The sequence below is a fragment of the Alnus glutinosa genome, chromosome 4 (genome assembly GCF_958979055.1).
Source record: "Alnus glutinosa chromosome 4, dhAlnGlut1.1, whole genome shotgun sequence".
Classification (NCBI taxonomy): domain Eukaryota; kingdom Viridiplantae; phylum Streptophyta; class Magnoliopsida; order Fagales; family Betulaceae; genus Alnus; species Alnus glutinosa.
In genome coordinates this window covers 23758415-23772866 of record NC_084889.1, presented here as the reverse complement: position 1 = coordinate 23772866, position 14452 = coordinate 23758415, and the positions used below count along the sequence as shown (strand labels likewise).

At 38.2% G+C, this 14452-nt stretch overlaps 1 long non-coding RNA gene across 2 annotated transcripts; it reads left to right on the top strand.

Moving 5' to 3' along the window:
- Positions 1 to 254: 254 nt before the first annotated feature.
- LOC133867286 (uncharacterized) lies at positions 255 to 7428 on the top strand. 2 transcript variants are annotated; one of them, XR_009900024.1, is made up of 3 exons: positions 255 to 485; positions 2006 to 2099; positions 6737 to 7428. It is a non-coding gene; the product is annotated as an uncharacterized LOC133867286 (long non-coding RNA). The 2 variants fall into 2 exon arrangements; XR_009900023.1 differs by lacking the exon at positions 6737 to 7428 and adding an exon at positions 3528 to 3806.
- The last annotated feature ends 7024 nt before the right edge of the window (positions 7429 to 14452 follow it).

Sequence of the window (14452 nt, the reverse complement as noted above, 5' to 3'; positions counted from 1 at the left end):
AATGGAAGTTGGAATAATAAAATATTATTAATGAGTTTCTAGGATTAAGTAAAAATAAGTCTAGTTAGCATGGAAAAATAAACAAGGTGTTTATTTTTATCCTATGGGCTTGTAAATGATAGCCCAAGAAAAGAGAAGAAGGATGATGTCTTTTAGGCCCAAACCAGGAATTTCTACTAAAGCCCTCAAAAATCACTTAAGTGGAAGGGCATTTTTGGAATTTTACACTTAAAAACACCTTATCCCTCATGTGTGACTCACGACACACTCCCTCCACATTCAGATTTTTCCTCTCCTCTCCCCACACACACACACTCGGTCTCTCCTCCACCAAAACAGCAGCCCACACTTCCATTTTCTTCTTTTCTCCTCCCTTGCTCTCTCATCTCTTCTCATCTTCATGGTAGAAGCTTGGCTTGGCATGGGTATGGGCTGGATTTCGTGGAGAAGGCAAAGAACAAGGGTTTGATGGGCTGAAATCTTAGGTAATGATCTCAAACTCTATTCACTCTCATTCTCTTTCACATGGGTTGGGATTTGAGAATGAAATTGCACACTTTAAATTAACCATGACAACACATATTAGTGAGCACTAGGGCTGTAATTTTCGGAATTTCCAGCCCTCTCTTTACACTCTTGTATATGTAAATCATAGGTTTGGCTTGGGCTTTGCTTCAAATCAAGTTCTTCATCGTTTTTGAGCTTTGGGAAACGATTTTTGGGTGTTAGAACCTCCAATCTATTGATTATTTTGTGGTAATTTCGTAATCCCTAATTTTTGTCTAAGTTAGGTCAATTTTGGGTGTTAGAATAAATTGTTAAAATTAGCTTGAGGCTTTTGTGTATAGTGAATTCCTATACACTATTTAAGCCATGGGTTGTTGGATTAAAGGATTTAAAACTCTAATTTTGTTAATTATTGAAGCGTAGGCATAAACCCTAAATTTGATGAGTTGAGTTAAATTTGGGGCATTTAGGTGTTTAAACCCTAGATTATTAATTAGTCGATTAATTGCATTTAGGGTGTTAATTAATCCTATGTTATCTATGGGTTTAAAAAAAAAAGGTATTTATGGGGTTAGGTCCTAAAGTTAGTAATTTGTATAAATTGAAAATTTTAATTGTAAACCTAAGAATATTTCTATGTATAGATTTAGTTAATTAATGGGTAATAAAGTAAACCCTATAATTTTATGGGTTAGTAATTGTAGATAATAAAATGTTGAATGGAACCTTAAAACTTTATGAGCTCAACTTTTAAACATGTATAAAGGGAATCATGAGTTTATGGCTATGAGTTGGGGCTTTGATGGGTATACTATGGTGGCTATTTCTCATTGGGTTCAATTATAAGAAGAGTCTAAAAGAAGAAAATGAGACAAATAGTGAAGTGAAAGGAATAAATGAAAGTGAAGTGCACTAAGTGAAATAAATAGATTCACAAAATTACAATAAGTGTTAATAAAGTAATATGTTGAATAAGGATTAAAGTCCTATAGTCTAATCACTTAAGTATTTATATCATAAAAGAATAAAAAGTTGAATAGGAGAGTTGAAAATAAAGATGTCAAGGGATTTATAGTTTAATCCAATTAGGTTCTATAACCTAAACTACTCGAATGGTTAGAAACTAGTAATGGTAAAGTATTTAAGTGTATCATTGAATTAGGTTTAAGCTTGCTAAGCAGTGTATATATATATATACATACATACATGAGTCAAGTACGCGTTGTTAACCTAGGAAATAAGTAACGAGCTAATCTAAAGGGTTAACAATAATAATGAGATACAACAATAATGTATAAGCTAATGAAAATAATAAATACATCCTTGTATTAATAAACAGGATATGATACAAACCAATAACTAACGATTAACCTAATAATAGCTCAAAGTATCTAGCTAGTTTTAGAAGCGAGTAATGTGACGTGCGAACACGCAGGTAGTATATGTGTCATAGAGAATATAGTTCAATAGCTTAGTCTAAGATCATATATGCTTGCAGGCATGTAAGGTGGAGACTTTAATCGTGTCCCAACAGCGAGTTCAAGGTAACTAGAACGTGGGGGATATTCGAGTCAAGAGTCCAATGCAGCCAGGTGAGTATTCTACTCACTGAGGAACCCTAAGAACTTAGATTTACGTATTGTTGTGTTTAGTTGCATTTATGATTATAGAATTTGTTGGTGAAGATATATGTAATTGATTTGTGAGTTATTGAATTGGGAATTGGGATGATAAGTTGATATGATAGTATTTGGTTGTATTTATGACTATGGAATCTGTTGATAAAATTGTTTGTGATTGAGTTAGGATATATTGGATTGTAAATTGTATGGATAAATGGATGTTGATGAATCTTGGTTGGATATGGTTATGGAATTTTGATGAAAATATGTATTGATGATTGAGTTGTGAAGTGTTGAATTAAGAATTATGTTGAGATGGTTGAAATTGATGTGTGGGAATTATTTGGGATTGAATAACATGATGTTGAATATATATATATATATATATATATATATAGGAAAAATTATTTGGGCATACATGGGTTAAATATGAGTTCGTTGTGGAATGTGGTATGTGTGAAGGAAAGATGTTTGGAAATACCCATGTGATGATATATATATATAGTGTGGATGCTTTGGTATTATGATACTCGGTAGTTGATAGATGATAAGTCCAGTGTTGTAGTATCTGGCACAGTGGTAGGCCATAGGGCAGTAGCTATTGGCTGAGATGAGTGGTAGGCCAGGGGGTAGCAGCTCTTGGCTGAGATATGTGGTAAGCCTAGCATTGAAGTGCTAGCACACGTGGGATGTGTGCCCTGCGGGTTGTAGCGTTACGGGCGGTGTTGACGGTAAGCCTAGTAGCTATTGGCTGAGATGAGTGGTAGGCCAGAGGGTAGCAGCTCTTGGTTGAGATATGTGGTTAGCCTAGCATTGAAGAGCTAGCACACGTGAGATGTGTGCCCTGCGGGTCGTAGCTTTACGGGCGGTGTTGATGGTAAGCCTAGCATTGAAGTGCTAGCACTAGTGACATATGTGGTAAGCCTAGCATTGAAGTGCTAGTTCACGTGAGATGTGTGCCCTATGGATCGTAGCTTTACGGGCGGTGTTAATGGTAAGCCTAGCATTGAAGTTCTAGCACTTGTGATATGTATGGTAAGCCTAGCATTTAAGTGCTAGTACACGTGAGATGTGTGCCCTGCGGGTCGTAGCTTTACGAGTGGTATTGACGGTAAGCCTAGCATTGAAGTGCTAGCACTGGTGAGATGTGTGGAATAATGTTTATGGTATGCGTGGAATATTGTTAGTTGAAACCGTGATAATATAATGTGTGATGAACAGCGTGACTTGTACTTGATAATATGTTGTTGTGTGAATTAAATGATTTGTGAATAACGTTGTTGAACCCTGCATGCAAATATGTTTGTGTATATTGTATACTTAGTGAGTCTTATACTACTGAGGTGGTGAACTCATACTTTCACCTGTATGGATGTGGTTAAACTCGCAACTGTACAGACTCTGATGCTTTGACTGCAAGTTCAGTGGATCTAATGAATGACGTAGCATAGTACTTGGGATGTTATGACTGAAGCCTGACGACAGTTATAAAGGTTAGACCATGGGTTGTCCGCCTCTTGGTAGACTTCGTTTATGGCTCGTGTCGCTTGTGACACTTGTATTTATGAGCTAGTCTTTGATATGTACTTAATAGCTATGTAATTGTCTTAAATAGATAGACATATTAATGGCTCTTTTATTGTAATTAACTGTTGTTTATAGATTTACCTTCCACTATGTCGATAATGTTATTATGTGTTATCCGCTGCATAGATAGAACTCTAATTATCAGGTACATGTTATAGAATGTGTACTGTATGTTGGCTGAGCGACAGGTAGTCGTGCCACTGTGATGACTCAATTTACGTTTTAAAAAAAAAAAAAAAAAAAAATTTGGGTTGTCACAGCTGGATTCTTCTAGAACTCTAAAGAGCGTTCTGATGTGTTGCTGAAACGTCTAGATGGATGCAAGCTTGAACAGTAGACATTGATGGGCGTCCAAATGCATGACTGGGTCGTTTGGATGGAAGCTTGGGATCCGATTTCTTCTGACTTGGAAACTACACAAAATCTTCTTTGAACTTTGAGAAGCACATTTCTGAAATGAAGACTCTGAAATAAACGGTATCCCTGAACAAATGGCAACATTACATAAAAGTGATTTTGTCAAACAAAATGCAGCCAATCAAAAACTAACAAGAGTGTACCAAGCTCTAATACCAACTAAAAAATAAATTGAGTTCCAATTTAACCGCGTGTGATTGCAACGTTTAACAAAATATCAAAACTGCAGAATTAAATGAGACATGTATTTTGTTAACAAAGTAGAAACTCAATTAAGAGAAAAACTACTTCGGGGCAGCCAAACCCAAGAAATTCACTATTCAGAAGACAAAGCTAGTACAAAGACAGTAACACTCACATACCCATATGCAGCGATTGTATCTTGTACTCTTACACGTAACCCAATGTGAACGCCTCCCAACCAAGTCACCTACTTGAAGGAGTCTTCAAAGGATTCCTTTACCTTAGGCCTCCTCCTTAAGGTAGACTTCAACACGACAACAGCACACCGACATTAGCTTGAAAGCTAGCAGATCTTCACAATATCTCCCTAAACACCTTCTTTGAGCTATAAAGAATTCAATACCGAATTCTGTAAAGAATACATGCCTAAAGGCCTTTATTTGTATGCTAAGAAGACTAAAATCGAGTCTATCTCTGATTTCTTTAGGCGGCATCTGGATGAAAGCATTGATCGTCCGGATAGTCTTCTATGCAATCGGCTTTCCATAACGCGCTCTATGCCTTTCCATATTAAGATCGAGTCTGGACGGTGTTGCCCTTGAATCTGGATGGTTAGACTTTGTCTGCACATAATTACCAATACAGGACCTCATCCAGACGGTGTTGCCTTATCGTCCGGAAGGATGCAGAGTGTATGCACACAATTTCCTTATCAAGGATCTTGGCGTCCAGACGGGTGCAAGCTGTCATCCCACTCCGTGTCTACGAAGGAAAGCTTGAATCTTCTCGAACTTTGAAGAGTGTCCGGATGTGTTTCCATGATGTCGTATGGATGCAACTTTGGATTGTTCGGCTTCTCGACACTTATGGGCATCCGAATGCATAACTGGGCCGTCCGGATGGAAATATGGGATCCTGAGCTGGAATCTGCGCAGAATCTTCCTTGAACACTTGAAGTCACTTTTCTGAAATACTTTTAAAGACTCTGAAATAACGGTATCCCTGATTATGATAGCAACATTTCATGATAGTGATTTTGTCAAACAAAATGCAACGAACAAAAACTAACAATATATATGTGTGTCTATATATATATATATATATATATATATATATATATATATTTTCTACAAAGGTTGGAATCCATCAAATTATTTCCAAAGGAATACTAAAAATGAGAATTATGACTTTATGCAAAAACTCTAGAAAAGGCCAAAGAAGTTGATCTTATCGTCACAACTAGGTGTAGAACTGCAACGCCCCAATACTATACAGTAGAATTGTAAATGGTGATCTTTGATCATCCACATGACGATATGACATCATAGATACAATTTCCTAGCTGAATATTTTTTTTCTTGGGTAAATATAAAATAAATCCCTAAGTTTGCACGCATATTTAGAAAAATCCCTCACTTTTTTTTTTCCAACATTGAATCCTTTAGTTTTTTGAGAATTTGAAATCGGTCCCTCCGTTAGTTTTCGGTCTATTTTTGCAACCTCCGTTAGTGCCATGTTAGCAGTTTTGCCACATCATCTAGATGGTAGCAGGTTTGAGTCCCTTCGAAAAGCCATTGGTGTGTGTGCCATGTCCTAGACATGATGTTGTAATAAAAAAATTTGAAGGTTGTAGCAGGTTGGTCCTTTCTAAGGTATGTTAGCTCTCTCATGCATTTTACTTGGTTTATTAGTTCACTATGCATGGATGAATTATTCTTACATATGGTTGAGAACACAAATCTAACATATGCAAAGGTTTCCTGCTCACTTGTTTTGATTGATAGCTTATTTTCCTCATGCGATGAAAAATGTGCACTATCTACGACTCTCCTATAAGGTACATCTTTCCTTCTCTGACCTTTTTGTTTCTAGAAATTCTGGATAAGAGAAGAAGTTTTTGATAAGATGACCAAATTGACTACATGCTAGTTGAACCTAGCACCTATAAACTCTGGCATTCCCTATAGTTTGCAGCACCATAAGAAACAAGCAATTAATCGTATGAAATCTATGCTTTAAAGTATATATTCACTGATTATGTGCTACATTTGCTTTATGCCTTGCCCTCTACGTGCAAGTAAAACATTTACGCTGTCCTTCACGTTACAAGTAAATCACTTAGGTGCTGCATCTCAGGGGGAGTGTATCAGATGAGGGTGGCTAGGTCCTAGTAAGGTTTCACTTATGGCTTATCTTCCATTTATTTTCTCTCCTGTCTAAGAAAATCTGGTTGCTATTGGTCAAAATATTGAAAGTCATACCTTATGGGTAAAAGTCTTCACACACCCACACATTGCATGAGCAAATAGTGTTACTTTCCGTACTCGAGTTGCAAGGGAATCTATGCCTATCTTATTCTTGTCTATCAACTGTATGTTTGAATAATTTTGACATGCTTTGTGTCTAATTTCTCAAGACAGGGATACATGCGCATGCTCTTATACTTGTGAAGGACCTATCCATGCTGCTCTTTTTTCTTCCATTCAGCTTGATGTTTTTTCCTTCTTCTTGTCTGTAAAACTATTTGACTTACATTACTCTGTTTCCTGGGTCCTTCTGAGACCGTTAGGGGGAGTAATTTCTATTACAGTTGGTTTTTATTACTCTGTTTTACCCTTTGTCCATTTGTGACAAAAATGGGGAGTAATCTTTATTCTTTGGACTGGGAATGTATTTCCAAACCAGTCAAGTGATTTTTGTCCCAGAATGGCCAAAGGGGGAGTTTGTTAGTATTTTGGCCTCATTCTGTGTTTGGACAAAATCACTTGTGTAAAGATGCTGTAAACAGGGATTCCACTTGTCAGAGCATCTTCAGAAGACTCTGTACTGCGAAAAAGATAGAAGATTTCAGATTCCCTATCAGCTGTCCGAACGCCATCTGTCCATTGCTCCATCCGTCCGGATGGCGTGTCATTCCGTCCAGATGCCAGACAGACCAGCATCATCCGTCCGGATGACGTATCTTTCCGTCCGGACCCTCTACTGTATCGAGAAGCTTCTGTTCCAGCTTGCATCCGTCCGGACCTCTCAGCATCCAGTCTAGACGTTCATCAGTGATCGATCAGCTTCAGATTCTTTCCAAGTTCAAATATGGGAAGATTGATACACCGTCCGGACGCACTCATACATAAGGCAAGAATCACAATTCAAATATCACCGTCCGGACGTCAGTCAGCATTGGTCCAGACGCGCGCTCATTAGTTAGAGAAATTGCCTATTCGACTTCAATCGTCCGGACGTCTACCTCTCATGGTCCGGACGCACGCATAGCAGATATGGAAATTGCGTGTTGAAGAATTGCCGTCCAGACGTTCATCCCCCTTGGTCTAGACGCGCGAAGCCTTATTTGGAAATTACTTACAACAAACGTGCGACCGTCAGGACATCAGTGTCTCACCGTCCGGACGTGGCTCTTAAAAAAGAAAGATTTTCAGCAAAATTTTTGGAAAATCCTGTCGCACAGTTGTCCGTCAGGAAGACTCAAGTTCACCGTCCGGACGGCGTCCGTACATATCACAGCAGTCGCTCATTCTGCACCTCAGCCTATAAATAGAGGCCCCTGGGCATTGAGAACTACAAGAATTCGGTATTGAATTCCACAAGAGCTCAGAGAAGTTCAAGATCCCTCTGAAGCCGTTACAAGTGTGCTGCGCTACATCTGAAGTCTATCTTAGAGGTCAGCTCTAAGGTAAAGGATTCGATTGAAGACCCCTTCAGGTAGGAGACCTGGCTGGGAAGCATTCGTGTTGGGTTACACGTCAGAGTGTAAGGTACGACCACTGCATCGGGTTAATGTGAGTGTTACTATCTTGTATCTAGCTTTGTCTTCTGAATAGTGGAATTCTTGGATTTGGCTGCCCGGAGTGGTTTTTCTCTTGATTGAGTTTCCACTTCGTCAGCAAAAATCTTTGTGTTGTTTACTTTCCGCATTGTTATTTTTGTTGCACACTTTACACACACTTGTCTTATTTTAGAAGTCAATTTCGATTTTCATATTGATTTTGCAAAGCCTGAAACTGGTTATCCGCAGATTGACATCCTCTAAGCAACTGGTCTGTAAGATAACAGAGGAGATTCACCACTGAACCTCTGACTGATGCAGATCTGAGGGAATGCTACGGAAGGCTCTGCATGAGCTAAGGGAAAAAGCTCATCTAAATCCTGAGACCTTTGGAATTTAAACATCCAACTTCAACAACAGTCGGTTTTCCAAAGGATCCATCTGTTAGATATTGTGCTGGGAGCTACTGGATAATATATTCCTGAAAAGATTTAAACAGAAATATTTCCAAAAATAACACCACAAAGAAATATTAGATCCTGTTAGTCCCAAAAAGATGTGGTATTATGACAGCCGTCAATTGGACGCCCAAGAATTACAAAAACAAAGATTGCAATCCAAATGACCCAGATATATCAATATCAACCCAACACACAGACAGAATAGGATTTTTATGCACACTTTCTCAAGAAAATATCCCAACAAATATTCCAATATTCTAAAAGCACAAAAACTTAAAAGAATAATGGAAGACACAATAAAGATCATGGGATGAAAAGAGATGTGCAAAGAAAGCCAAAATCTCGGGAGAAATCCACAAGAAAAACACACAACATGCCATAAAAATGCAAAGATATGTGTATGGCAGAGAGAGAGACGCAAGTCTTAAACCTGTAGAGATCCCATCTGGACATGTCACTTAACCGTCCGGATGGCAACTGCTAGGTCAGCATATGGCAAGACTGCTCTTGTCTGGACGTAAGAATAGGTCCGTCCGAATACTTCACACTGAAAATCTGAAACTTGAGGAAAATTTGCAGAAAAATATTTGTCCCAAAAGTTAACTTCAGAACACGCATGTATAATCAACTGATAAAACAGTCAAATAGCATTGCAAAAATATGCAAAGATATAAATGAGAGTTAAGTATTCAATAAGCACAAATTTCCCTGCAGATAGAAATTTTAAATAGATTACACAACTCATGCAATGCGAGTGTGTGTGTGTGTGAAGACTTTTCCCATAAGGTATGACTTTCACTGATATGACAAAAAGCAACCAGATTTTCTAGACAAGAGAGAAAATCAGTGAAAGATTAGTTAAAAGTCAAGCCTTATTCAGTACTAGGGCCTAGCCATCCTCATCTGATACACTCCCCCTAAGATGCAGCATCCAATTGTTTTACTTGTACCATGAAGGACAATGCATATTTTAGCACATAAGCAAAAAATATACATATATCGCGCATAATTCATAAAGGTAACTGCTTGATTATTTCGATGCTTCAACCTAGAGAGAATGCCAGAATTTTTAGGTTCTAGGTTCAACTAGCATTTGGTCAATTTGGCCATCTTATCAAAAACCTCTTCTCTTATCTAGAATTTCTAGAAGCAAAAAGTCAGAGAAGGAAAAGATGTACCTTAGGGGATCCTTGGATAGTGTACATTTTCATCGCATGAGGAAAGTAACTATCTATCATTAAGATGCAACAGGAAAACTTAGTAGATATCATGCATAAATTCTCAATCATATCTAAGCATATTTAAACAATGCACAATGAACTGAGATATCAGGCAAAAACACATGCAATATCGGAAAAGCTGTCAAGAGACATAAAAACAACAAGAACATGCTTATGGAAAAGGAAATCACATCTAGTCCCAACATGTAAGGTAAAACCAAACTTGTCCTCATGGGGAGAGAGGTTTAGAAATACCAAAACAAAAAAGCAGCCGCCCGACGTGCTTTTAACTGTCATCCCCAAAAAAATATCTGCCGAAGTTTCTCAAGATAGCAAGAGAAAAAATAGGGGATAAAATAAATGGTTCCTCAAACAAAATGCAAGGCATGAATAAGATATAGCATAATCAACTATGCAATCGAAACATACCTAACATGCACTAGGATTTAGGAACCAAAATCCTAGGCATGGGAGACATCACCTACTAGGTGAGTCGACTCCCCTTCAAGGGGTGAATGGTCTCATCCTTCTTGACCCATACCTGCTTAACTAGTGGAGATGGTTTACGGGTCATGTCCATGTTGGCCATACTCCTTAGCATACCTTGTATTAGGCTCAGCAATCCTTCATAGCCATGGCTGCCATTGGGCTTCTGCGGCTTTCTCTTGTAGCGCCTTGATTTGTTCTTCTTTGGTTTGCCACTCTGATTGGTAGGAACAAACTTTTGATGATGCCATGGAGCCTGAAGAGCCATTGGAGGTATAGTGCCTGACGTAGCTCTTGTTGGCAGCTTCCTCTGAATCTTCAACTTCTAGAGCTGTGGACATTTGAATCGGATGTGACTGGTGATGCCGTAGTGATGACAGGTAGGCAAGCTTCTTTTGTTTGAATGCTTCTTGACATTCTCTGGAGAATTATGATTAACATTCTTACAAATAACATTGCCCTTACCTTTTGTATGTCTCCTATGAGGAGGGACATATTTTGATGAGGAAGAATCTTCAACTTCACTTTTCCTCATAGCATCCTGCCTAATCCAAGGCCTGTAGGATCTCAACAAATAACAATTTGGCCTAATATGACCAATCTTCCCACAATTACGACAAGTAGGGACAAACTTACCATGAGCTTGTGTACCTATGTCTTTGGATTTTGGCATCACTTGATTATTTAAGCAAGAATTTTCCAAACAAGCTGTATCTATTATCACAGGCTTAATATCAATAGAATCTATTTCAGAATCAGAAGCATGTGAAGTAGAAATACTCATATCATCAACAATTGAAGCAGGCTTGTTAGAAATATCTGAATCAATACAAAGCATGCTTTTCAAATTATCACTTGAGAATTTTTTCAAGAGATCCTCAGATTCTTTTAATTTATTCTCAAGTGTATCAATGATGTTAAAAAGCATGGTATTCTCAGATCTCAAAGAGTCAATCAAAGCATGTGAATCAGATAACTGAACAATCAAAGACTATTTTTCTTGCTTCACCTTTTTAAGCTCTTTATGAGAAACTTTAGAATGTTGAGCATTCTTCAATTTATTAAAAACCTTAAACAGCTTAATATCAGAATCCTCATTAGATAACTGAGAAGAATTCATGGTAAAAGGTGTAATCAAAAAATAGAAGTCACAGAAGATAAGGATCACACTCAGGAAATAAATCCGAACAGAGTGTACCAAGCTCTGATATCAATTGAAAAACGAAATTGACTTCTAAAATAAATAGCAAGTGTGTGCACAAAGTGTTAACAAAAATGAACAATGCGGAAAATAAACAACACAAGAATTTTTGTTAACGAAGTGGAAACTCAAGATGAGAAAAACCACTCCGAGGCAGCCAAACCCAGGATATCCACTATTTAGAAGACAAGACTAGATACAAGATAGTAGCACTCACATACCCCTGATGTTGTGGTTGTACCTTGCTCTCTAACGTGTAACCCAACACAAACGCCTCACAACTAGGTCCCCTACCTGAAGGGGTCTTCAATGGAATCCTTTAGCTTAGGGCTGAACCCTAAGATATTCTTCAGTTATAGCACAACAACAACACACTTGCAATGGCTTGAGAGAGAACGAATCAGCTCAATAACCTTACAAATGACTCTCTAAGCTCTAGTGGAATACAATACCGAATTCATGCAGTTCTCAATGCTAGTGGCCTCTATTTATAGGCTGAGGGTTCAAATGGATGACTGCCTTGATAAAGCTGGACGCCATCCGAACAGTGGACATGGGCCGTCTGGACGGTGGACATGGGCCGTCCGAACGGACAACTGTGTGACCAGAATTTTGAGATTTTCGCTGAAAATATTTCCTGCTTGAGAGCCGCGTCCGGACGGTGAGGCACTGTCGTCCGGACGGTTGCACGTCCGCTGCAAGTAATTTCCTTACTAAGGCTTCCCGCGTCCAGACCAGGGGGATGACCGTCCGGACAGTTGAACTTCTACACACAATTTCCATATCTGTTGAGCGCGCGTCCAGACCATGGCTTTCTGGCGTCTGAACGGTTGAGTTTGAATCGTGATTCTTACCTTATGTGTGAGCGCGTCCGGAAGGTTCCAACAATCTTCCCTTATTTGAACTTGGAAAGAAATCTGAAGCTTGATCGATCATTGAGAGTCGTCCAGACGGGCTGCTGAGACGTCCGAACGTATGCAAGCTGGAACAGAAGCTTCAGGATGAAGAGGAATGTTCGGACAGAAATCCACGTCGTCCAAATGGATGATGCTTTGGTCTGTCGGGCATCCGGACAGCATGGCACGTCGTTCGGACGGCTGGAACTATGGACAGATGAGCATCCGGACGGGATGACACGTCGTTCGAACGGCTAGCAGGGAACCGAAATTTCTGACTTGTAAACAGTGTAGAAACATCTGAAGCACTTATGAATAGCGGAATCCCTGTGAAAAGCATCTTTACATACAAGTGATTTTGTCCAATCAGAATCAGGCCAATCACAAACTAACAGTTGCTGTGTATGCTGTTGTTGCGCTTTAACTGAAGTCTATCTTAGGGGTCAGCCCTAAGGTAAAGGATTCCATTGAAGACCCCTTCAGGTAGGAGACCTGGTTGGAAGGCGTTCGTGTTGGGTTACACGTTAGAGAGCAAGGTACGACCACTGCATCAGGGGTATGTGAGTTTTACTATCTTGTATCTAGTCTTGTCTTCTGAATAGTGGATATCCTAGGTTTGGCTGCCCCGGAGTGGTTTTTCTCATCTTGAGTTTCCACTTCGTCAACAAAAATTCTTGTGTTATTTATTTTCTGCATTATTTTGTTAACACATTACGCACACACACGTTTGGTTTTATTTTAGAAGTCAATTTCTATTTTTCACATATAAGTTTTGATCTCTGATTTGATCACATTTCTGTATATCAAAGTGACGTAGACTTAACATATGAGTTCGCAATCTTCTTAGGATTTAGAGTAACTATTTTAAGTTGTCGTGCGCATACATCATTCTTAATCACAGTGTTGAAAGAATGATGACTCATGTGGTCACCGTTTAGTGCATGGCACTACCTTATACTTATAGTAACATATCAACCCGAAGCCCTACTTACTTCTCCTAATCAAGATAGATCGTTAAGGTTGATATACTATAGTCTAGATGGATTTCTCAGTTCCATTTAGAACTACGAACATTTATTTATAAATTACAAAGACCTATGACTATGATCTTCTGTGTGGTAATCTCAATACTCACACTTTAGTCAAATACAATGTAACTTAGGGTGCTTACATGTATATTATATGAAATACTCAAAATATATATACATGTAAAGCAATAATATATATATATATATATATATATGTCCAATGTTCAATACTATACAATTTAGCAAAAGCAACTTAATGCAATTGGAGTTTTGGACGGCAGTTCCAACATGATAACCTTCATATGAGTCCATAGTCATATATCAAGGTCAAAGTCGCAAAGATAGAAGTGATAAAGAACAATGACCAATCCTAACTAAGTAACACAAACAAATATCTACATGAAATAAATAATTATAAAAAAAAATCATAAGAAGTTCAGGTGTATTGCTCTTTGCAGTGCAGTAGCTTCAGTTCTACTGATCTGGGAAGGTGCTCTCGAGCCCTTCTGTGCAGCAATGATGCGATTGAGCCCAATCTTACAATGTAGTGCAACACCTGAAACAGAAAAACACTAAAACAAAAACTTAAAAAGTAATATATACAATGTCCTAAGCTATTAATCAAATTATATTTAATCACAGAAACTTAACGACGCAACTGTAACAGTCCCCGACAATGGCGCCAAAAATTAATGTGATTTTTTTAAAGCAAAAATATATCAATAATAAATTACCACTCGCAATAGAACGAATCTTTGTAGGATAGGGTCTATGTGAGGGTCTCGAACCTTAAAGACTGTGGGTTGTTGTTAAGTTATTGAAATTGACTCTAATCTAATTCAGAAAAGATATTTGATTTTTTGTTTGATAACTGAAACTAAATTAAAATATAAAAGTAAAGATAAGATGGTATGGAGAAGATGTAGGGAATTGATTTCACCACTAATCTCATATCAATGGTAAATTGCATTTAACATGGGAATTTAACATACTTGAGTGATAAAACTCAAGTGTGTTTGTCAAGCACCCAACGATGCCATTAAGAAATTTCTTTTATTAAGAA